Source organism: Pelodiscus sinensis, chromosome 1 (genome assembly GCF_049634645.1).
Source record: "Pelodiscus sinensis isolate JC-2024 chromosome 1, ASM4963464v1, whole genome shotgun sequence".
Lineage (NCBI taxonomy): Eukaryota > Metazoa > Chordata > Testudines > Trionychidae > Pelodiscus > Pelodiscus sinensis.
In genome coordinates this window covers 171,335,450-171,361,846 of record NC_134711.1, presented here as the reverse complement: position 1 = coordinate 171,361,846, position 26,397 = coordinate 171,335,450, and the positions used below count along the sequence as shown (strand labels likewise).

General features: G+C 37.8%; 1 long non-coding RNA gene across 3 annotated transcripts in view; it reads left to right on the top strand.

The window, feature by feature from the left end:
- LOC142826921 (uncharacterized) overlaps nt 1-26,397 on the top strand; it is a 175,363-nt gene that overhangs the window by 139,541 nt on the left and 9,425 nt on the right. The window contains exon 3 of one of the 3 annotated variants that reach the window (XR_012901188.1): nt 3,106-3,441. The exons of 1 other annotated variant lie outside the window; for it this stretch is intronic. This is a non-coding gene — a long non-coding RNA (uncharacterized LOC142826921). Of the gene's footprint in view, nt 1-357; nt 488-3,105; nt 3,442-26,397 lie in introns of those variants that run through there. One more of the 3 variants, XR_012901192.1, reaches the window with a different exon arrangement.

Below are 26,397 nucleotides of genomic sequence, written 5' to 3'. Positions count from 1 at the left end.
AAAACTAGAACAGCTTCAACAGGAGATGTTGAGCAAGATCATTTCCAGGCTGCCCAAGGTGGCTAGGGTACTCACCTACAATGTAGGAACCCAAGTTCAGATTTTAATTCTACATCAAGTAAGAGTACATCTATAATTATTAACCTCTTAGGTTTATAAGAAAGGCCTCTTTCACTGTTATCTGAATGTCATCTGAATCCTGGGGAAAAAATTAGTCAAAACTATTTGCCAAATTCATCTAAAATTGTGAATAGTTTTAGGTCAATCAAAAATGCATTTTTGCAGCGAATAAACTATTTGACTGAAAATGTACCCAGTTCTACTTATCTCTTTGCCCTCTGTTCATTTTTTTTTTAGATCAGTTGGTGTTCTGCCTTCTTCTCAAAGTTAATTCCAAAGATGAACATGGACTTTTATATTAATGAAAGCAAGGTTGAACGGACTTTGTGTCTAGAGCCTCTTACTGCAAAGGGGAAAGTTTTGTACTGTAGCCATTAAGTGAGTGTTTAAGCGTTATAGCATTATCCAACTCAAATCCTAACGTTTTTTTTCTTAAATGCACACTCTGGTTTTTGTCCCAATAGTATATTCAGAGTTGCAAAAATCACATTGCTGTTGTACTCTACAGTTCTCTCATTATAGTAGTAACATTTAATTTTCTAGTTTTCACAAATAAAAGCATAAAAAGGAATTCACTCAACTTAGATCTCAGCAGTTGAACTGGTAATTTAAAAGAAAAAATGTTTAGGATCAGATTCAGGAGTATTGAAAATATAGATAATACTTTGCCTTGGATTTCCAGCTTGTTTGTTTCCACCCCTGTAGACACAGATGCTCCCTTGCATTACCACTTTATAAATGAGCATTGTGTCATTTTGCAGCTAGTCAGTGGCTGGTGTTGGAACGAAATTAGAAATTGACAACAGTTTTCACTGAGGCTGCTTAAAAAAAGATGTGGTGAGGGTGCAATGTGTGAGAGAAGTGAAATATCTGTTACATTACATAGTCTTTGCTAAAGGTATTATATCAAAGGCAACTTGATTTCAGCAGTTTTAATGAGTATGTCTTGTACATATGTAAAAGCTAAATTGGATAACTTATAACTTCATTACTTCATTTTTTCACATGTTTAGCAAGATAGTTAATGCAATAAGAACTAGAAAAGTTAGAGGAAACTTAGGGAAGGAAAGAGGATGGAAAAAGAGAGAAAAAAGACAGTGGAGCTGTCCAGTAAGTAATCCACATGAAACAAGGAAGTTGACCCCAAACAGACATTATGAAAAAAGGATCATGATAGCAATCAAACTATTCACTTTGATCTTCTTTAGATTTTGCCTATCCTATTCCAAGTCATTTTCACTGACTGCTGTTAATTGCCTTGGATGATAGCTTTAGGGATTGCTACTGTTCACCTACATGGTCCCAAACCACAGAGCTTGCCAGACCAGGGGAGATAAAGGCTCCCAACCGGGCTGTAGGCTCTGTTCCCATCTGGGGCTGTGCTCCCTGCTGCCTGTCGTACTGTCTCCAGACCCTGGACTGGGCTACACTAGATGGGGCTGCCTCCCCCGGCCCTCCCAGCACCGGCCCAGCTATGCACCCAGCTGCTAGTCCTGCTGATTCCAGCTGTGGCCAGGGTTGTGCTCCCTGCTGCCAGCCCTGATTAGGGCTGTGTTCCCCACCATCAGCCCAGCCCGGGTTGTGCTTCTGAACCTGGCCAGCCAGGACTTTCTGGACCAGCAATAACAGTGATGCTGCCAGACCACAGATATTGCCAGACCAGAAAGTCCTGGATTTTAGAGGCTCAATCGGTAATATGAAATTGATGTGGAAAGTCTGACTTAAACATGGAAGATGAAAGTATAGATTTGGAACTGTATGAAGTGAGGCACTGATGTGTTAAACAGACAAGTAAATGGTGTTTGCCTAGTAGAATGTAATTGGTGCTTTACAGTCATACTTGTTGAAATGGTGCTGGAACTGCAAAGAATCAGAATCTACTTCTGCATGTTCCTGTAAGATTAGGTCCTTTTTGGAAAACAGTTGGTTCATTTATCAAGATGATAATGAAAAACAATATTCTATATTGTGTAAAGATGATTTAAAGGGGAGCAAGGAGAACTGGAGTCTGGGAAACTATTTGGGATGGAGAGATCCCTTTAGTATTCTGACTAACTTCACTGAATAAATTTTGGTTTTGCTTAATTTAAAATGAGAGAATTTGTAACTAAAGACAGAGTGTAGTGAGAGTTTTTACAAATATGGAACAATATTTCTGCAGAGATGTTAAAGATTACAGACATAGTGTATACATGTAAAGCAGTTGTTACAGTGATGGGTGATAATGAAACTAATGGAAACAAAAATATTAAAAATCATCATCTCTTTTAAATTATATCTTGTCTTTCTGAATCAGTAATAAGATAATTACCTCAGCCCTAGTGATAAGTTCAGAGCTGTTGAAAATTGTCTGATGAAAGATGGAACTGAGCTCTTGACCACTTACAGATATTAATGATTCTATGACATTTTTGTGAGAGTAGGCATGATGTTACTGGTGTGGTGGCCAAATTAAAACAAGGGTGATTATGTGCTGATTAGCTATTCCAGTCTTTCTTCACTTCCTGTCCCTCACCCTCCCCTGTCCCTCATCTTCCGTACAATGTTATGCACTGCTAAAGAGTTGCCCAGTTTCGCCACAAAAATGGCTGCATTCCATTAAAAAATGAAGCTATACTTGTATACAGTTTTCCTTGGAAAGCATTTAAAGTAATTTGGGATGAAATATGTAATTTGGGATGAAATATGCTACATAAATGTGAAGAACAGATGTCACTCTTACAAACTTTACATTCTGCTTTCTGTGGTTAGATGATGTTAATGTAGTATCACATACATTAATATAGGGAATACCTTATGAATACTGCTGTAGCATTTAGTTACAAAAGCAATTAGAAAATTTGATTAAGTATGACATCTACACTGTCACAAATTGTAATCTCCTTTGTGACTGGGAAGAGATAAGACTCAGATGTAGAAGATTCTGTAGTGACAATACTGGATATATCCTAACTCTGCATACCCTTGGCTCTCTCTATTCCACAGGTACTGACCCACCACCCATTGAAATCAATGGAAGTCATTCCATTGATGGTAATGGGGTTTGGATTATGCTATTGAGGAAAACAACTAGTTGCCCTGAACAGGCAGAGCTTGTATGAGGAAATGTCCTGGCCTGCATTCAAACAATCCTAGAATGAACTGCTGAATATATTTAACCAACAATAAAAAATGTTACATGGAGCGGCTGAAGTACCTCTTCTATGGGAACTTTCATGTTTGAATTTCCTACCTTGTAGCAGTATTAACTCTCAAATTTAATGTTGCATTAACATCTTTGTATTTAATTTTCTTTAGATAAAGTTTTAATGATATGTATATCTAAACATGAATGCTTACTTCCACTGCATCTCTCTAATAATTCACCCTATGAAGTTAAAAGAATACGTTTCTCCAGAGAATCCTTACTTCAGGGAAGTGTACACTGAATTAAGGAGGCTGGGGTAGGGTGGAATCACATGAGGGGATCACATGACTCTCCCTTCCTTGTATTGCTGCTCAAGACTACACATGCCCAATTTTTTCAACATTTCCTTCTAGGCCAGATTTTCTAACCTTTTACCATTTTTGTTGTTCTCCTTTGGACTCTCCGATTTGTCCACAACCTTCCTAATGTATGGTGCCCAAAACTGTACACAACACTCCTGCTGAGGTCCAATGAGCACCAAGCAGAGTGGTACAAGAATCTCCCATGTATGATAGGCAACACTTCTATTGATATACACCAGAATGGTATTAGCCCTTTTTGCAACTGCATCACATTATTGGCCCATATTTAATTTGTGGTACATTAAGATCCTCATCTTTTTCATGATACTCAGTGTCTTGTGTGGACTGTGTTCATTGGATGGACTATATTTCTCAGAGTGCATCACCACCCCATTAGATGAACTGCAACAGTGCAACATAGGACTCCAGTTACTACCATGCATCATAGGAGATGCAGTCCAGCTGGAAAGTCTGACACAGAGGACAACAGGGGTTGGGGAGGTTAGAAGGGCATGAGGCCCCTGAACTATATATATGAGGCACTGCACGCAGCTCAGGCAGACCCAGCTCAATATCAAACCACACCGAAATTAAATGTTTCAATTCAGTTTGAGAAACTAAAACTTTTAAAATGTAAAATTTTCAGAAAATTTCAACATTTTCAGAACTTATTTTGTGGCAAATTTTGCTATTGTGATTATTCTTCCTGACATAGTCACATTGTTTTCATGCCATATTGAAACTATCTGCAAGACAAATGGAGTTCTACATATACTGGTATTCAAGAACATGCCTCACAAAACTGTGATTATTGTATCGTCCCCGTCACCCAACCAAGGCTGTGTCCATTAGCAGAATGCAAACTGTATAAACAGACTAAGAAAAAATTAAAATACAGGAACACATAATAAATGTGGTTAATGTAAACATGACCAAACAGACAAGTTCACTTCTCAGAACATGAAAACCTACATAACTACAGAAGATATCTGTAACCTGTAATTTAAAGAGCTGCTAATATTTAGTAGTTTGCAATTTATAAAATCATATACAATTAAAAGCATACACTTTTCTGCAAATGTAATAAATTGAAATGTAATAAATAAAAAAGATTTTCCTTATTCTTTAAAAGATATTTTTCCAATAATACGATCTATGTTGAACGCCAGCCACAAACTGGTTTAAAAGTAAAGTTGCTTATGGAACATTCTTGGGCCTTTAATTTTTATTGTGGTAGGATTTTATTACGTAAGTTTTTTAAATGCCATTTTTCAGCTTATGGGGGAAAGACATCTGTGTTTTCTCCCTTTTTTGTTGATTAAGCCATTTTGAAGATTTCATTTAATTTTAATATATGAATTTTTAGCTGATTTGTTTATTGAATAAAGAGATACACATGGAAATTACCTTTGATTTCAAGAAATCAGTAAAAACTTCCTGTCTCTTTTGCATAATTTGATCTGGAATACTTTACAGTTTTAAATTAGTTAATCATAGTGGCAGATTACAGGCATCATTAGTCAATTATGCACAGGATAGGGTAAATGAAATAGCAAATGCAAGAGTGCAATCAGACAAGATGTCTGCAATGGTTATTGAGAAGAGCTTACATAGTTCAAAATGGAAGACTCCATGAGCTCAGTTTAGACCTAGTGCATACATGTGAAATTCCATTAAATTCAGAAGGTAGGCACTCAGTTACATCAGGTCTGAATTGGCCACTTATGTCTACACTTTTTAATCATTCCAGTTATAAATCGGATCTACTGCTAATATGCAAACACATTCGTTTATGTCCCACAACATTGTTTGGGGATTTGGGGCAATGAGAGGCAGATCTGTACATTTGTCTGAGCACTCTTCCCTTCCTCTTTCTAGGGCATGTTACCTAGAGGAGTGAGGCTGGGAGTGCTACAGCAGCTGCAGGAGCTGCTGGCAGTTCATCTACTTTACCCACTGCCCTTCCCAGTGGGGAAAGGAGCAGATGCCTCAACCCTGCTCTCTGCCCCTCCATTAAGCTGCATCTTCTCGGGCTCCATGTGTAGAGCAGCAGCCCAGCCGCAGGACAGGGTTAGTGTGGGGGGGGACATGGCTGAGGTTTCTGCTCCTTTCCCCACTGATAGGAGCAGGCAGCAAGGAAAGGAGAACAATGCCGGGATCTCCTCCAGCTGCCGTACTGCTTCCAGCCCTGCTCTCCCCTCCCCACAGCCCAGTTTTCATGGGTGGCTGTTGCTCTACATACTGAGCTGGTGGAGAGGTGAGGGGCAGGGGGGTCATACAGAATCTTTCCAACATGCTGTAGGAGCTATGAGTAGCTGGTACAGCATATCAGACCCTGCTGGCCACTTTTTTGCCAGTATGATGTATCGCGCTGTACCAGCTTACTTTCACCTCTGAGTCTGAGAAAAGAAGATTGAGAAGGGGAGCAAATCAGTTCTAATATCAGAAGGACTGCTAAAAAGAGGATATTGCTAAGTTATTCCCCATGTCTATTGAAGGTAGTACAAGAGGTAATGGGCTTAATCTGCAGCAAAGGAGATACAGGTGAGGTGTTAATTATTCTAGCATTTAGAACATTTTTCTTAAGTACTGGAATAAGCTTCCAAGAATCCCATGGAATCAGTGTTGACTGGTGATAGGGAACGTAGGAGAAGCACTGATCACTTCTGTCCAGACCCTGCCTTTTCTCACCCCTTGCTCTGCCCCATGCTTGCTCCATTTCCAGGGGAGTAATTTAGTATATTCAAGTTAAATATTAAAGCACAATTCAAATGTAAGAGATCTCTACTGAGCTTTTAATAAGAAGCAGCATTCCTCTATTGTAGCTTATAGCAGGATCAAGTAATATTGTCCAAAAGCATAAAATGGAGAATTTATAGTATATTGTCTGAACTATTTCAAAGCTAATGATGTTTGCCATAAAACCTTCAGGATAACTCCATGTCCTATCTAACACAGTAAATGAATGACACTATTAGGCACTAGAACAACACTGTGACATAAGAAAAATTACAGCACTAATTGGCACTATACTTACAGGTCTTCAAATTGGTACTTTAAGTTCTCATTGTTCCTTTAGCCATTATGTTACAAGTCTTTTGATGAGAAGTATTTCTATTCAGAATTGACAGATAAAGCTTGGTTTAATTTAATGGCAGTATAATGCACTTTAGGTTAACTCCAGTATAAAAGGGTCAGCTCAACAATAACCCTAATAGAAAACAAATAAAAAAAGACTCTCATATGGAAATAGTTTGATTAAATATTCATATCTGTGTGCTTACAGATATGAAAAGTACATGAAAATTGTGTGCCAAAAATTAAAAATATTTAACAGATTATATAAGCAATTATTAATGAACTGTATGTATTCTCAAGACAATTGAAATGCATTTTACAAAAATGTACAGGATAGTTGACCAGCTGTTCAAAACTTGCCCTTCTGAACTTGTCTGTTTTAACCCCTATGATTGGGTTCTCCTCGAGTGCCCTATAAAAAGCCCTCCCAGTCTCCCTACAGCCAGCAACTCCCACCCATCTCCACATCCAGATACTCAATCCCCTCTGAGCCAACCCCACAACCAGAAACCCATTATCCTTAGATAAGGATTTAACAAATGTCAGTCATTAGAGGTTTATGGAGAAAAGATCTTGATATATTTTTATAAGATAAAGGTAACAGTGTTGATAAAATATGCTTAGCTATCTGTAAGGCAATTGACTCTATACTGAACAATATTTTGATTTAAAAACTAGAATGATACAAAATTAACATCACACATTAAATGGATTGAAAACTGGCTACTTGAAAGGTCTCACAATGTAATTATAAATGGGGAATTAGCAAGTGAATGTTTTTGCAGTGTGTTCTGCGGGAATCAGTTCTTGGTCCAGTGCTATTTAATATTTTTATCAAAGTATTGGAAGAAAATGTAAAATAATCACTGATAAGTTTTCAGAGGATACATTTTGGGGGTGTAGTGAACAATGATTCAGAGAGATCATGAATCCCATTTTTCTTCCTAATGTGGCATTTAATAGATAATTTGTTGTTTCACATGGATAGGATGCTGCACCACACTGGCTAGTGTAGTGTCTGCTTAGAGTGAGGTATGCCAGATATGTAAAACTCAGTCATGAATTAAACCTTTTTTTTATTTTGTGTAACAACCCCTCATGTTTGCTAGCCCAGTGTGAGGTTATTCAGCATAGGGGAAGGCTGGTGGAAGGCTAGGCCTGAGGCTGCAGAGGTGGGTGGGTGGGTGGGGGGGGGTGTGTGCGCGCACCTCAGCCCAGACCCATGCAGATAAACCACCAGGAACCGGTTTTATTCTGAAAAAAACATAAAACAGGATCACAGTTCAGCAGCCCCTTCTCTCAGCATGCAGCCTGTGTGCTGCATCTAGCACAATCCCTGCTGAGATCCTGCTGGGGGCAGAGGGCACATCCTGGAAGGAACCAGGAAGTTCTCCCAACATGCTGTGGCTTGTAGTCCACAACTTGTAGTTCCCAGGGCTGCTGCTGAAATGTACTGGACCTTGGGCTACACCTGGTTGCAATAATAATAATAATAGTAATAAATAAAAGGCTCTGATACACCCACCCTTTCATATTCTCTGTCTTTGCTAGCGGCAATTATTAAAACAAAATTTCTGCTAAACAGACCAAACTGAGGGTATGTCTATACTACATGGCTCCGTTGATGGAGCCATGTAGATGAGCTTTCTAGACATAGGGAAATGAAGCGGCGATTTAAATAATTGCCACTTCATTTACATCAAAATGGCTGCTGTGCTGTGCCGATCAACTGTTTGGCAGCACAGCGCGGTAGTCTGGACGCGCCGCGGTTGACAAGGGAAGCCGTTCCATGAGGCATACCGGGGCGGTCGACAAGGGCTTTCCTTGTCGACCACGACGCGTCCAGACTCCTGTGCTGTGCCACCAAACCGCTGATCGGCACAGTGCGGCGGCCATATTGATGTAAATGAAGTGGCCATATTGATGTAAATGAAGTGATTTAAATCACTGCTTCACTTCCCAATGTCTAGAAAGCTCATCTACATGGCTCCGTCGATGGAGCCATGTAGTTTAGACCTATCCTGAGGGTATATTTGAGAATGGGTTGGACAGTGTTCTAGCAAGCCAATGACATCTAGCTGGTCATAATTAGCATCCTGCATATTCTGCACTACAGTGGGACCAAATTCTTCAGCCACAACCTCTACATTTCACAGCAGTCATTGGGAGGAAAGGGTGAGAGTGAATGTGGAGGATTTCTGACCAGATTACCAGCCCTAAGAGGAACACACGTAAAATATTATGGTGCTTTTGAAATTCCTGTAGTTTTAAAGCCTAAAAATGGTTTTTATGGTGCAAGGAAGAGAGGTTTATAGGACTGTATATTTCTGCTGCTACTTTAGATGAAAGTATGAAAATCCTGATTTTTATTAAAAGACTTTGTAAAAAAGATTTTGGTGTATTATTACAATTTGTCAGAAATATTTCCATGGATAAATGCTATAATTATTCTTTAAAAGATTGTACAACTGTATTTGTAGACAGATATTGACAAAAGAATTACTGTCAAAGATTTTGAAGATAGTGCTTTATTAATTCTTCCAAGCAATTTATATGTAAGCTAAAAATGCCGAGGATGACTTAATTTTAAAGGCTGCTTTTTGTGTAGCTATAGCTTTTAAAAGCACTTAATTCATGATTGAAGTGCACCAGTTTTAACAACTGAATTTAAAAAGACAAGACACAAAATGAAATCTGAGAAATTTAAAGTTTCACTGCTTAAGAGCTTCCAGAAACCTCAGAAGCCTGCCATTCAAATTGTATAGCCTTCAAAGTTATTCTAATCAAGACAACTTGATTATAAGAATGGCATTTTTTTTTGCATTCTCCATTGCACCTTCTCCAAAGACATCTACTCTGCCTAGAATAATATCCGAGGAAGCAGTAGGTAAAATCATATTCAATGAGAATTTTGCCATTGAGTTCAGATATTATCTAATGTTCTTAAAAAAGGTGTAAAAACTCTGAAAAAGAAACTGTATGTGGAACTGAACCATTTCATGTCTGACACTATGATTTTCATATAACAGTGATTCACTGTAGAGACAAACAAGTTTTCAATTCTAACTGCAAGCACAGCAAATTCATCATAGGATCTGAAAATCCAACTCATTTTTGTCTTGTGCATTGTCTCCAGTGTTGAATAATTCTGCAAGCCAAATTCTATACTTGCTTACATTTCTGCAAGCTAGTTTGTGAAGAGCTTGAAAAGGATCTCACAGAACTAAGAGACTGGGCAACAAAATGGCAAATGAATGTTAACGTTGATAAATGTAGCACATTGAAAAAAATAATCAAAATGATGGGGACTAATTTAGCTATAACCACTCGAGAGAGATCTTGGCGTTATTGTGGATAATTCTCTGAAAACATCCATTCAATGTGCAGCAGCACTCAAAAAAGCAAACAGAATGTTAGCGATAATTAAAAAAGGCATAGAGAATAAGACAGAGAATATCTTATTGCCTCTATATAAATCCATGGTACGCCCACATCTTGAATACTCTGTACAGGTGTGGTCACTTCATCTCAAAAAAGATATTGGCATTGGAAAAGGTTCAGAAAAGAAAAACAAAAATGAGTTTTGGAACAGGTTTCATATGAAGACAGATTAAAGAGACTGGGACTTTGCATCTTAGAAAAGAGTAAGGGAGGATATGATAGAGGTCTATAAAATCATGACAGGCATGGAAAAAGTGAATCAGAAAAACTTATTTACTTTTCCCCATAACATAAGAACTAGAGATCACCAAATGAAACTAAGAGGTAGCAGGTTTAAAATAACAAAAGGAAGTTTTTGTTTTTTTTCACGCAGCACATGGTCAGCTTGTGGAACTCCTTGCCAGAGGATGTTGTGAGGACCAGGAATTTAACAGGGTTCCAAAAAGAACTAGATAAATTCATGGAGGGTAGACCCATCAATGCTTATTAGCCAGGATGGGTAGGAATGGTGTCCCTAGCCTATGCTTGGCAGAGGCTAGAAATGGATGACAGAAGAGGGATCACTGATGATTGCCTGTTCTCTTCACTCCCTCTGAGGCATCTGGTATTGGCTACTGTTGGAAGATAGGATACTGATCTAGATAGACCTTTGGTCTGACCCAGTATTGCCATTCTTATGCTATGTATTTTGTGTTTTGTTGGGGCCAAGTAGGTGTGAAGGCAGAATTTTGCTTTGGAAGTGGAATTAAATGTAGTAATTCTGATGATGCCCTAGACAGAGTAGAAAATCCAGCTCCTCTTACAGCCGTGTTTGTTACCATTACCTGTTGACTAAGATAGAAGCAAGAGAATAAAACAATATACGCATCACTAAAATACACAGGTTGTATTCTAAGTACAAAACACAATCTGTTGAATAAGAAAATGCCATTCTTACATGTCCTTTATAGGGAAAGAGGTGTATAGAGAGCATTGGACTGGGAATTGGTAGAACTGGATTCTGTTTCCTGTTCTGCCACTGACCTGCAGTCCGATCTTTGGCAAGTCACTTCACCTACCCATGCCTCAGTTTCCCAATCTGTAAATGAGGATTCTGATAATGGGGCCTTCCACTGTAAAGCATTTTGAGACCTGCAAATGAAAAAGTTATTTAAAAAAGTAAAGTAGTATTTTAATATAATACCACTTTTCAGAGTACTGCTACTATTTCATAAAAAGCAAGACATGAACTCCTGATTCCCTTGAGAAGTCTAGGCATCCCATTTTAATTTAATTTACACTTAAAAAAGCTATCATAAATAAAATATACAAGAACTCTAAAGCTCTAGTTTCTTAATTACTTGGACAATATTATGTCTATGAAGATTTTTTTGTCATGTGAGGTCCATGACTTTCTTTCTTGATTTGTGCCTTTGCTACTAATGATTAGTACAGACTTTCAAAGTGTCCAGGAGTGAAAGTACTCTTGACCGCACAGTGCAGTAACACTTACACATTTCCAGAGAAAGAAGTCTTTGCCAACCTGGAGTTAAGGTTGAGAGTCTGAAACAAAATGGTTTGGAAAAAATTACAGGAATGTTGTAATTGTCTCTATTATAATATTAAACATTTTAAACCCTGGAAATTAGGGATTGAAGTTCAACTAAAAATAAATCCAAATGCATTTAAAATATGGAAATGCACCCAAACAATCTTAATGTTGCCCTGTACAGAGAATATGAAATGACTATATAGTGTAACATTTGTAGTCACAGATTTTTTGAGACACAATCCAGTTTACTATTTTTTCCCCTCATAGCACGTCTTTCTATGGAATGTACAGTTCCAAGCACATCAGCATTCAGATTCTTGATTGGTGCCTTGGGGCACAGAAAATGTACAAATAATTAATAACTGTAATAATTAATTTAACACTGCTGAATTATTAGTAGGCATAGTAAGTTCTGTGCAAACTGTGGTTGTAAAGTTTTTAATAGTTATTATGACATACTGATCATATGAACAGAAATATGTAGTAACATTATTTTTTGATAAAGGTAAAATATGGGTTTCTGAATTGCTCAGTTTGTTCATACTAAGAAACTAGAATTCGAATTAGAAAAAACAAGCAGAGGAGAATAGCAAAATAAGCAAATTCATGAGCTTGGAAGTAGTAGCCTTTGAGATTCCAGATGAAAAAGTACCAGAGATTTTGAGGATATTTGGTCACTATTTTTTTATTTGTATGAGGCTCTTAGACCATTGCTGCAAATGATAATTATAGCTAACACACTAGGGAATAGGTTAAGTATATTTTGTTTGTGTTTTCTAAATAATTTAGGTCAAGCCAAACTTTTATAAGTAACTTGCTTTGAACTATAAAATTTTATAAGGCATAAGTATAAAAACATATAATATCACAAGAGTGAAATTCCGAAGTACCTCAATAAAACTAAAACAGTGTTCACACAGAAACTAAAATCTGCCTTGAATGTTCTCGCTTTGGCCTCCTAGTTACAGACAGGAGAGCTGCTTCCACTAACAATCATTTATTTATTTGCCTTTCTGTATGTTTCATTTAATGTCATTAACATATGGCACACCTCAAATATATGAACACCAATATTTCAGTTTAAAACCAACTCACCGTTGCAGTTCCCTCTGTTTGACCCACAGTCTGAGCTTCAAAACAAAGAACTGATCTAACTCACTAATAAAGTCAGTGGGAATCTTGAGTATATTGAATTAGGCCACAGATCCTGACCCCACACCCATTACTTTACACAGAGCTGGTGGGCACTTGTGATCCAAATTAACTATGTTGCTTTAGTGATAAATCCATACTGGAAAGCCACATCTGGAAAGCTGTGATTCCTGAGGGCCCATCCTCCTTACTCCTGTATAGAGCTGACCTAATAACAGATTGTTGGGGTTTTGGGGGCGGGGATGGGATTTGCAGTTCTAAGCAGGGGAAATAATCATTTGAGATACAATGAAATGGTTTCTTTGACCTGAAGCAAAACATTTTGTTTCACTTCTAAACATTATAACATTTACAAAAATAAAATTAAAGGGCAGGTCCAGATGAAGTCATTTCAAGTTAAAAAGGGTAACCATTTTGTTCCAAAAATATCAAAATAAAACATGTCTATTTTCCTGTAGTTTGTTAGGAGCTTTTACTTTATCAAAACAATCTGGCAAAACAGAAAAGAATGTATACAATATCTAGTGTTGGGAAGTCTGCTTTTTTTTCACCAAAATCGTGTGTTAAAATTTTATGTCCAGTTCTAGTCCTGTACTTCATTTTTTTTCTGCTTTTAGGGCCAATTGCTGGTCTCATTGGGTATGTCTACCCAGCACCGTTATTTGAAAACTAGCCAATTAGCCTGTCATAAGACGAGGTTCTCAGGTCTCTCCTCCATGTCGGTCTTGTCTCCTGAGCCTCCGGTCTCTCGCTCCGTCTCTCTCTCTCCCCTCCTCCTCCTCCTGTCTCCCCCTTTCTCTCTCAGCTCTCTTCCACCTTATGCCTCTCTCTCCATCTCTTTCTCTTCTCCCCCCTTCCTCTCTCTCTCCACTCTCCTCTGTCTCCGTTGGGGATGCACACTTGTCCAGGCCCCACCCCCTGGGCGTGTATGTCACTGCCCCGCCCCCCTTCACCTCTTGCCGTGGCGCACTGCTGACTTCTGCGCCACTCAGCCAGGCCGCCACGGGGGAGCAAGCAGCCGTTTGGGCTCCCCCAGGGCGGCCCGGCTGAGCGATGCAGAAGTCAGCCGAGCACCACCGCAGTAGGTGAAGGGGGGAGTGAAGGGGGAGTGGGGCAGTGATGTACATGGCCAGGCCCTGCCTTCTGGCCATGTATGTCACCACCCCGCCTCCCTTCTCCTCCCGCCATGGCGCTTGGCTGACTTCTGTGCCGCTCAGCCGGGCTGCCGTGTGGGCGCAAACAGCACAAGCACCACGGCGGGAGGTGAAGGACATAATTCAGGCAACAGTGCTGCCCAGAGGCAACAGCCAGTATTTCAGCATTACAGAGTCACAGACATTGGGCTACTATATATATGATGATATAGTGCGCGTCTATACACGTGCAGTTATTGCAACATAACGTCGAAATAATGTCCAGCCAGAGGACTTCTTATTCTGACTCCTGTGACTCTCATTTTATGAGGATTAAGGGAAGTTGGAGAAAGAGTGATCTATTTTGAAAAAAGTGCTGTGTAGACATGCCCAAATTCGAAATAAGCTATTTTGACTTAAGCTACGCAATTAGTGCAGCTCAAGTTGTGTAGCTTATTTCGAGTTTAGTCCTGCTGTGTAGACGTACCCACAGAAGCTGATATCAAAACTCCCATTGATTTTGCTCTGTTCCTCTTAAAATAAATAGCCATCTTTTTAAAACAGGAAAAATAATAGGTTGACTTTTAGTATTTGCTTATATCCATCCTTTTAATATCAGAATTGTTTTCCAATATATCGCTATCATATGTCACAACCCTTGAAAAGTTATTGGCTTCTGAGTCCAAGAATTATACTGCTGCCAGAGGAATCCAGCAGTGAGTACAAGCCTAGTGCTACCTCCACCGTGCAGAAAATTGATTTTGATAATGAAGAGGATAAACTAAAGCCTGATTAAAGAGAAGCAGCCTAAGCAGGAAATAATAGGAGAGGTGAAATTTACTTTTAAATGGCAAAACCAGAGCACATTGATGGAACTCTCATTCTCACTTGAAAAATTCACTATTGATAGTCTTTCTCCTCCATTTTCTGACAATTATATCAATTATTATAATTGTATCAATTATATCAAAACCAGTGTGACACAACATGGGAGCAATGGTGGACCAAAGCTTTTAACTGAGAGTACATATTTAAGAGCTGTCTTGCCTCAGGATGGGACATTCTTTTCTAGACACATTAAAATTGAAATATTATTACTCCGCCAAAATTGTATTGAGCTTTGTCTTTGTCTATATAGCGTATAGAAGGCCAACTGTAGTCACAACAAAACATCAAGTCCATAGAGCCCTAAGGATAATAATCTTCTCCATAGTAACATGGTGTTTAACGATAAATAATATTCTGTCATGCTGCAGATCTGAGCAGTAAAGACATCTATTAAAATTAGCAGATATATCCTGCCACATTCTAATCTCTGATTTAGAATAAGAACTTTTTATATCCATCAGAAGATTTGGGTGTGTGCAATTTTTCCTAGTTATCAGCAATTGGAGTGGGCCTGTCACTTCTGGACTTTCAGAAAATCCTGCAAAATTTTGTCTCTAAAAGATGATATATTTGATGTTACAAAAGTGGAAATATTTGCACAGTTTATTAAGTATTACAGACTGATTTTTGTAAAGAAAGGTAATCCCCTTCCCTTTGTAGGAAATTGGAGCTTACTTAAGTAGTACACAGAGATCCAGGATGGCTATGATTACACCTTCCAGCAAACTACTCAACTTTTTGAAGTCCCAGGGGCCACACTGATACTCACAGCACACACGGAGGGCCACAACTTAAGTGTGGTTGCATATATATGCAAATAGCTTCTTTCACACTGCTAAGCATGAATGTGATTAAGGCAAGACTATACAATACGTAGGCCCCATTAAGTCACTTCTGCTGATATTAATAAAATGCAATATTTACCTGATTTCTATCACGCCAGCACTTTCTAAATGAGCACTTATGAAAAGAAAATTGTATACTGGTGTTTAACTTGAAGCTTCGGAGCTCTCCAACCTGTAGGGGTGGGGAGTTGGCGAGTCAAGCCGGACCTGAGAGGCAAAAAAGGACAGCTGTCCAGAAGCCCTGTCCTGGATTCCCAGCAGGGCTGATGTCCCCACGCAAGAGTCAGTCACACTCTGCGGGACAGAGGCAGGGCTGCCTGGCCGCAGCACTGGACCTAAACTTGACCAGTGTGAGCGAGTCAGCACCTCTCAAAGCTCTGCCCACACAAAGTAGCCAGCACTTCCCACAATGCCCTGGCGCTCCCGGCACCTCCTCCCTGGGGGTTAGAAACACAAACACCCTATATCTGTCTATTCCAGCCAGCCCATCCACTTGTGTCTTTCAATGCTCACCCCACCTGAGAGATACCTTGCTGTTGTGGAGCGTGTTCCCAGCATAGGCCATGTTCAAAGGATCCTACCTGCAGTCCAGGTATTGAGCCTCACATAAACTCTGACTGCACCACGGGCTACAAACAAATGGGCTGCGGGCCGGGCCGCATGTTGAGGAGCTGGTCAGTATGCTGTCACCAAAAGAGTTTTGATAACTCCCATTTTTGTAAAGTGTATAGAAAAAACTGAGTAAACACATGAACACAATTATGTTTGCAATGTGTAAATTAGTTTTCAGAAAGTTGGGGATATCATTTCCTGTCATCAGACTTACCTCTGGTCTGTTACAAAAGGTGGGCCATAGGCACTGTCCTTCAGTTTTGAGTTTGTTGAAAACAGATCAGAATTTTTTCCTAGCATTATTCCCTAAAGCTGCACTAACTAGGTAACTAAATCTGTCATTTTTATCTATTTAAAATAATCCTTATCTTGTAGAGTAATAATTCTCAGTTATTTCCAGATATAACAATGCAAGACCCAAAAGGAACTATTTAGGTATACAACAGATATTTAGATATGCTTTGTTGATAATACAGATTGAACCTCTCTAGTCTGGCACACTCTGGTCTGCCAACATCCATGGTCTAGCATGATTTTAGTTAGCCAGATGTCCACTTGTCCTGGGTGTGGCCAAGTTTCTTGCAGTCCCATAAAAATTGTTTATGGTCATCAGTGCTGTCTCTCAGCATTCTGTGCTGCTATTTAGCTCTAATTACCCTCTACTAAGAGCCCAGTAAACAATGGGAGTGTTGGTAATGCTGCTAGACAATATTGTCCTCCCATGGTTTAGAAAATTCTCTGGTTTGGTACCGGTCAGATCCTGAGGGTGCCGGATTAGAGAGATTCAACAGGTGTAGACTTTGGCCTTACGGATGAGATCTTTTAAATAAGATTCCTTCTCTTTCTTTTACCTTCCAGACAGTAAGTGATATAAAGTGAATGATGTGAACTAAATAAAGTTCTGTTCAGAAATGTATTCTTCAGAGAGAATAGATACATCTTTACCCTCAACCCCGGCGATATTTCAGCACCATAATAAACATGTTTTCAATTTCAAAATTTAACTTGAGGGACACTTTAACATACGTATTGTCCTAGTTGCATAGAAGTCCAAAGTAACTAGATACAGTATCTAATGAAAGTTGATTCCAGGGAAGGATACAGTTCATTTGTAAGTATATACATAGCAAATATTTGTGAAGTTTATTTTACTTCTGTCTGAAATATTCTTGCCTTTGTAATGCCACCAGAAAGTTAGGCAATCTAATTAAATATCCACCTAACTCTGGAGTTTACGGATTGCTCTTGCCTCATATGTTTGTGACATCAAACTTTCAATTTTTTTTTTAAAATGTGACCTTTGCATGAAACCTACAGGATGAAAATTACAGTAAAACATATTAATGGATATTTGTACCAACCAATGAAGGTTAGTTATATGATGTTCAAGATCAAGTGTTACATCACAGTATCGGTTTGATGTTTGATGTGTCTTCATATGGTATATTGCGTTGGTATAGGAATGTATTCTTTCAGGACTCTGTGTGTTTCATTATAGTAATCACCCTTGTCACACATTTTTTTAAAATCAACTACTGTATCAGAAAAAGTGACTAAGAAAGTTCTAATTTAAAAGGGTACCTTTCCCCCTGGCCTTATTTTTCCAATGGGCACCTATCTGACTTCTAGATTAGAAACTTTCCAACAATTGCTTGCACTTAACAAAGTCTTTTTTTTATTATAAATAGATGAACAAAATAAAAATATTTTATTTGGGATACACTAGAAATTATTTATTACAATTCAACAGGAATAAAACCTAGAGCCGATCAGCTTTATCCTTGTTAGTGGTGAGATACTGGAAAATATTTGTCAACATTTATTCAGATAAAAATGGCATTAATATTTATAAATCTTTTGTTGTTGTTGATGATGAACATTAATGATTGTGGTTGTTCTAAGGGATGTTTACAGAAAGTCCTAGACATTGGTTCATGTTGGGGATGTTTGTATGGCATAAATTCTTTAACTTCTCTCCTTTTGTTGGTGTAAGTTTCACCCTCCCTATCTACGAGAAGAAAAAATCTGTATGACCTATATGACCAAATGTATCACAAATCTATGAATAGTCTAAGTGAATAGTTTGAACAGCTGAAATATGTTTGAATGAAGTGTTTGCTGAAGAATGAAGAAATTAATAAAAATCAGTCTCTTTGCATTTAATTCACAAACAGAAAAAATCAAATTATCAAGTAGGTGGGCATGGTTTAAAATTCTGAATAGATGCCACTAGCTCTCACCCTGCAATTAAGGGGAGAGAATATGATTGTGACACATTTTATGATTCTGCTGTTTGTATGTTTCATACCTCTTACAGTAGCCCTGCTTCTGAACTGCTGTTTTGAGAAACTAATCTACAGTATTTTTCTTTGCTGCATGAAATAAATTCTAGCTTGAACTGATCTACATTCTGAGCTTGCTTGTTGTTTGTCATCGTTTTCACATTACAAGAGGAAAAAATAAATTGTGCAGAAGATTAGATCAGAATTTGATGATTTCTGGCTTGTAGTGCCTCAGAAGAATTACTTCTTGTGGATTAACTGCTTGAGTGCTGCAGGACATGCATATCCTACCAGATTTTATTTGTGTATATGAACCTTTTTGAGAAGCATCATTTGGGAAGGCTTTAATTAGAAATGAATCAATAATGTTTATGAGGATCTGTACAAAATACATGATGGATTAAGTGACTGGATCTTATTTATGAGCATGGCACAAAGCCAAATTCAACTCAGTGGAAATCCTTTAATAGGTTACAAAGAGATCTGGATCAAATTTTATAAACTTAAATTTTGAGAAAACTTATAGATAATTTCCTTTGTAAAAGAAAGTACAAGTAATTTCTATGGTATCTCTCGTTTTCAATGGTATTCCATCAGGTTAGGCAGAAGAACATATTTACATAGTCAATTATTTTGGGGAAAAAATTGAAGTCCTTTCTATCTGGAGAATCCAGTTATTAAAACAGTGTGGAGTGTTCAGTTGATTCTTAAAGTGTGGCCTTCAAGAGGAAGATTTTTGTTCTTTTTATTTTATATCTATTTTTACATTAAACATAATTTATTTGAAATGTTTAAATGGTTAAAAAAAATCGGATTAGCTTGTGCCTTCAAGCACATGTTGCAATACCATTAAAGATAGATGGTTTGCCTATTCTTGACTGTCACAGCAGTGGGCATCTTAGAAATTATTAGGCAGAGTGGTTACATTGTTCCTGGCATGTGCAACTAATATTTTTTTTATCACAATTATAGTTTGTGTTTTTAAGAGATTGTAAAAGAATTGTTACTCTAAAACAGAAGAAAAACATTACGCTTCAATCTCAGTTTCAAACTTTCAAGATTACTCTGATTATATTGTAATTTATATCCAGATAAGACAAGGTATAAGATATATCCAAACACCTTGACTATAAGATTAGAAAAATAGGATAAAATGTAGTACAACAGGAAGAGTGTGGAATGCAGTGGTTTTTATTTATATTTAAACTTTTTTTCCATTTCTAGTTTGTAGTTTCAATTTACAAGTTTATTGAGCAAATCCAAAACTCCAAGGGACTTAATCTAAAAACATAACAGTTTCTTTGTTCTGGGTCTAAACTATTCAATCCTGATTAAACCTGTATGCTTTCTACGTAGTAAACACTACTTGTTCTATGTTCACTTGACACTCATTCCAGTTTGCAAACCTTTGAATGAACTTGGTTTGGGTGTTTGTTTGATTATCAAGTTTGGCTAACTATGAATATAATTTCATTTTGTGTAGTGCTATTTATAAAAAATGTGCCACAAAATGATTGGCAGGATTAAATAAATACAAGGTTTATAGAAAATTGAGAGAGAAACTTAGAGTTATAAGCAAAGAAAAATGAGTGATACATATGAAATTTGAATGAAGATGAAATGACAGTCAGATGGATAAATAGATAGGGAAGGTGGTCACAAATGCACAAACTGCAGGAGAAGAAACCTTTTGTGCTATCAGTAGTCTGTTGAGAAGGAGAGCCAAGAGGTTGGTACAGGTTGATCCTCTCTAATCTGGCCCCTGTAGGACCTCACCAGTGCCAAACGAGAGAATTTGCTGAAACACAGGAGGCCAATATTTTCTAGCAGCATTACCAACATTTCCACTGCTTACTGGGTTCTTAGAAGACATTTAGGGTTAAATTAGCACTAAATAACAGTACAGTACACTGAGAACCAGGACTGGTTACTGCAAATAAACTTCATGGGACTGCAGGATACTTGGCCACAACCGAAGTGCACATCAAGCTAACTAAAATCATGCCAGACCACAGATGTTGCTCATCCAGAAAGTGCCAGATTAGAGGTGTTCAACTTGTATTATATAATCAGGAAGAGGAGTCTAGACAGGCAAGGCACTTTAGGTAGGATGGAGGAAGTCCAAGATGGCATTTAAGAACAAGGAGGACCATTTTGTTTTACCTGTCTAAAAATGAACTCCAGGTGGATTGGCTGAGGAGAGGTATAGCCTTTCTGTGTAGGAGAAGTCTGGCAATTGAATATGCTGGCCAGATCTAAAGCCCCCCTATAGCAATTGAAAGACTTGTTTAGTTTATATGATTATGAATCAAGTCTTGTGAGGTCTTAGAACTAGGAATGGCACAGAGGAAGTCTAGATAATATATTAAACACCTTTCTATGTCAGGTCAAAGCATTACCAGCAGGTTTGGAGTCAGAAGACAAAAATAGACCTGACAAGAAAATAGCAAATTGATTGAAGCTTGGAATTAGGCTTTTTGGGACAAAGTTTGAGATCTTGAATTGAAAATTCTGCCTAGTAAACTAGCATTCCAATATGCTTAAAATTAAGACGAAGAGACTACAGGAAAGGGTACTGCTAAGTGAAGAACGTGATTTGATGTTTAAAGAGAGCATAAAAGTCTTTGAGGCATGTATTGCTGCTCTAATTAAACATTAATGACCCACTTAATTTAAAAAATGAGTCATAGAAAAATGTTCTGAAACCCCTTCAGATTTTGTTGAAAACATGCCCAAGGAAGCTCTAGACTTAAAAACTTGAATTAGAGCTACAAATAGAGATAAGTAGTGGCAAAGGGTTATTACCAAATTGCAGGAAGCCTAGTCAGGATGAAAAAAAAAACTAAAAAGAAAGGGAAATATTGTAGGATTGCGTGAATATGTATGAGAAACCAAACCACAGTGAGGACAAGGGATCTTTACTGCTGTCAGCTGCAATGTTTCTCCTTCAAGCTCAAGTGGGAGATGATTTTTTTTGAGTCAGAGGAAGGGCTAAAAGATCAGGGTTCTACTATCAGTTCCCATATATTTGTCTGGACACCTAGAACATGAAATTAGTATCTTTTTATATATGTCAAAGTAGAAATAAGCAAATAAAAATGCTCTCCTAGAAAGTACCGTGAAATATTCTACGCCTAGACTAGAAACTCATGAGCTATCTTTACCAACATAGATACATGTAGAGCCATTGCATTTTTATAACACCTTTTCTGCATAGAAAAAGGTGGTCGTGTAAATCATTTTTCAGATACCAAAAGCTACAGAATTTCTCTTCAATGGGATACTGGTATGGGAACCTGAAAAATGATGTCTCACTCCCACCTATGACTTATCTTGATATAATTTAGGAGTTGGCCTGTGTCCATGTATCAAGAGGCTTACATTATTTTCAGGTAGAGTACATATATCCTTCTGTTGTACTGTGAAACTCTCTGCTTTCAGGTACTATTTTAGATTGCTAGTCTTCTTACCTACCTACCAGCCTGTACTTAAAAAATTAAAATTTAGATTTACGTGATAATTAACATATGTGAAACTTGGAGCTTTTGTTACAAATGATTTTTATTTTGGTGTCTGACTATAAAGATAATAGCATTTCCAATTTAACTCACACCAAGGACTTCAACTATTCCTCAGAACCTCATAATCTGGGCTTTTGGTGTAAAATGGCACCTGTGTTTTCTTTTCTTAAAGCTGATAGAAGTCCAGTAAAATGTATACCTGAGGGGATCTTTCGGCTGACAATATTACTTTGATTATTACACCTGGGTAAACAGATTTATATATTCAGCTGGAATTAGCACCAAACAAACTACAAGAGAATGTTTTGGCGTGAAATGAGGCTTGCCGTCTGATTTCCAATAAAGATTTGAGATGAAACAGTGTGTGCTCGCTTAATCTTGTTAAATGTAGCACAAAACACTAAGTGTATTAGAGCATGCATTTAAATGATAACAAACCCTGCTGTTAGAGCTAATAGAAAACAGCTCTTTCCCCATTCACCAACCATTCTCCGAAAGAATTTCTTTGAATTTCTGAGTGATTTACTCTGATTTCTTATGGATGACCATGGTGGTTTTTTATATGCACCTTTAATTGTTCATTTTTCTTCATTGATAGGTAACAGTCACCATATTTATTAATATAAGAATTATGTGAGGAAAGAACTATAATGCATTAAAATTGTCTTCAAGATCTGTACTAACATTTCACCAGTAACAGCAAGAATGAAGTATATAAAAAGCACACTTTTATTGTGATATGGATTTATGTCGTGCTTAACTTTGGAACTGGTTTAACAGAGATTTTTTTTTATATATATAATTTTTAAAACAGGTACAAAGTGCTGCCTTTCACTGAAAAAGAGTGGTAACTAATACTGCTGAAGAGGCAGCCGTTCAAATATTTGGGTGCCATAAAAGGTTTATTTTCTCTGTACTTAATCAGTTAATATAGGTTTTAATCTATAGGAAATCTATTAAAAAGTTGTAGCCTATTTGTGACATACCCCATGGTACAATCTGGACTGTAGAGTTGCTGAGCCTTCTCAAATCTGTAGCTATTACAGAGTAGCTATTACATTGTGCTGGGAGTGGCAAGCAGCTACTTCAGGCTTTGCTCTCACACATCCATTAGCATGCAAAGGTACACCCAAAGTTATATGAAGGCCCCCACAACTTGCTTCTCATGAGTAGTATGCACATAGACACATGCAGATTCCCTCAGTCTCAGCCTTGCTCTTCAGAACTGTGCATCTTATGCTGCTGAAGAGCCTATTGATCAGAGTAAACTCATTAATTAGTTTGTCATACCACTGAATATATACCAGTCTTTGTAACCTGAGTTGGATTTCCCAAATATCAATCAAAAACACATTAGCTTAGGTAAAACAATAAAATAAGTTTGTTTACTTACTGAAATATTTTAAGTTTGTAAGTGGTGTAAACTTAGAAGTTCAGAATTGGTTACAAATGAAAATAAAAGAAAAAACAGAAAACTGTGTCTAGACTGCCACCACGTTCTTTCAAAATTAAATCGAAAGATTGTGGCAGTTTTTTCGACCATGGTAAACTTCATTTTATGAGGAAAAACGCCTTTTTTCAAAAGAGCTCTTTTGAAAAATGTATTCTTGAACGCAAACAGGGCTTTTTCAAAAGAGAGCGTCCAGATTACTTAGGTGCTCTCTTTCAAAAAAGCGGCTCTCTTTTTCGAAAGTCACGTGGCTGTCTAGACAATCTTTCAAAAGAGGGTTTTTCAAAAGAGGCTCGTAGTCTAGGCGTACCCTCACAATATACACTTTAGTAATAGAGATGTAGAGATGTTAGTCTGGTCTAGCAGTAACAAAAGACAGGACTATGCAGCACTTTAGAGACTAACAAGATGGTTTATTAGGTGATGAGCTATCGTGGGCCAGACCCACTTCCTCAGATCAAATTGTGGAAGAAAATTGGCATGACCATATATACCAAAGGGATACAAACAAAAAAAAGTGAACACACATAAAATAGACAAATCAGATTTTAGAACAGAGGGGGAATGAGAGGAGGAGGTTAATGTCTATGAGGTAATGATATTAGAGGTGATAATTGGGGAAGCTATCTTTGTAATGGGTGAGATAGATAGCATATTTGTTAAGCCCCATTTGTGTCAAGTTTAAGCATGAATGACAGTTCAGAGGCTTCTCTTTGAAGTCTTGTGTTAAAGCCTCTGAAGCAGGATGTAGGTAGTAAGGTCGTTGAGACAATGCCCAGGCTGGCTGAAGTGGCAAGAAACTGTTTTTTCTTTGTGAAACTGGCTGATGTCTGTTTTGTGTGCATTGATTCTTTGGCGAAGTGTCTGAGAAGTTTGTCCAATATACATAGCAGACCAACACTGTTGGCACGTGATGGCATAAATTATAGTTCTGGATGAGCAGGAATATGCATTCTTGATCTTATAACTGGAATGATTAGGTCCAATGATGGTGTCAGCAGAGTAAATATGTGGACAAAGCTGGCAACTGGGTTTATTGCAAGAGAAAGTTCCAGGGTTGCACACTGTTACAATAGTTTCAATCTTAAAAGCATAATTTTGAATACCAGACAGTCAAATTGTGTGTTTTGCCTTCAGCCCTGAGCAAAGGCCAGAATATAATGCTCATTTCTCCCTTCCTCTGTCCCACAAGTCCTATACTTGCCATTGATTACTTCCATGGTCACAGCTATAGAGGCATGTGCATTGTTATTAGAGCATCCCCTCCATGCATGAGGAGGAAACATGTCTAACCCAGAGGCTGCTATTTCTCACTGATACCTACAATACAGTGCAGGGAGGTGAGAGAGTGCATTAAGACAGTCTGGTCTATATTCAGTAGTGTCACAGTGTTCACACCTTAATATCAATCAACTCCCTTACTATCCTTGTTAGAGATAATTAATGTTCTGTCAAGTCCTGTGGGATATTCAGTACCCTTGATTCCCACTGATTTCAGTCTTCCTTAAGCTATGCAGCATAAATAGGTGATGCAATAAATCTCTTTGCATTATCCTGAAAATGCATCTCATAGTTTCAGTAACTAGTTTATTACTTGGACTGAGCTGTCATTTATTTCTGAATAGCTGAGAAAAATCAAATGCTATAAACAGACTTGTTCTGATGCTCTGGCTATTCTCTTCAATAAAATATGAACTAAGGCTAATATTTTCAAACTTGGGTGTGTCTAATTAGACATGCAAATATATATTTAGGGACCCAAAGCTGTCAGCCTGAGTGGCTGTTTTGTATATAGAGCCTCTGAAAATTAGACTATTTATAGTATGGTGCTGAAGTGTGGCTCTAAAAACTCCATTTTAGGCATCCATGTTGAAATATATATGCAAAAATGTTTAATGTTTATTTCTTTTGAATTAGCTTCTGATGGTTGTATGTATTTGCTGCCATTTCACTAGATTGCTATACATATTTTATATTCATTACAACATACCTTGATTATAGTGGTGATCCTTCTTCCATAATAAATCTTTTTATTGCAGAAAACTCTACAATTTAGCATAGTTAAGTAGTCATATGATGCTGATAACACAAAATTGGGGAAAGGAGGAAGCTGGGAATGGGGTTGCAAACACTTTGGAGCATATAGCCAAAACTCAAAGGGATACTGATAAATTAGAAAACTTGGCTGTAAATGACAAAATAAAACTCAACAAAGATGAATGTAAATTGCTGCACTTAGAGAAAACAAAACAAATGCACAAATACAGAATGGAGATAACTGGCTTGGCAGTAGCACTGTTGACAATGGTATGGAAATTGTGATGGATCACAACCTCAATTTGACTCAACAGGTCAGTGCATTTGTTTGTTTTTGAAACAGCAATTTTAGGTTGCATGAACAGAGGCACAGTTATGGGAAGAGATAATAGCATCTATTTGGCAGTGGCTGGGTCTCGGCTGGAGTAGTGTCCAATTTTGGTCACTTCTCCACAGAAAGGATGTAGAGAAGTTGGAAAGGATCCAGAGATGAGGCACAAAGACGATCAAAGGGATGGAATGCAAGTAATATGAGCACAGCTAAAGGAACTGGGAATGTTTAATCTGCCAAAGAGGAGATTACAGGTGATATGATAGTGGTAATCAAATACTTAAAAAACTGCAATAAAAGGATGGAGAAAAGTCATTCTCTCTTGCCACAGAGGTCAAGACAAGAAACAATGGGTTCAAACTAAAGCACAGTAGACTTAGATTAAATCTCAGAGAAAACTTCTTAACTGTAAGAACAGTAGGGAGGGAGATTCTAGATAACCCATTCTCATGTTTCATCACTCTCCTAGTAAAATAGTTTTTCCTAA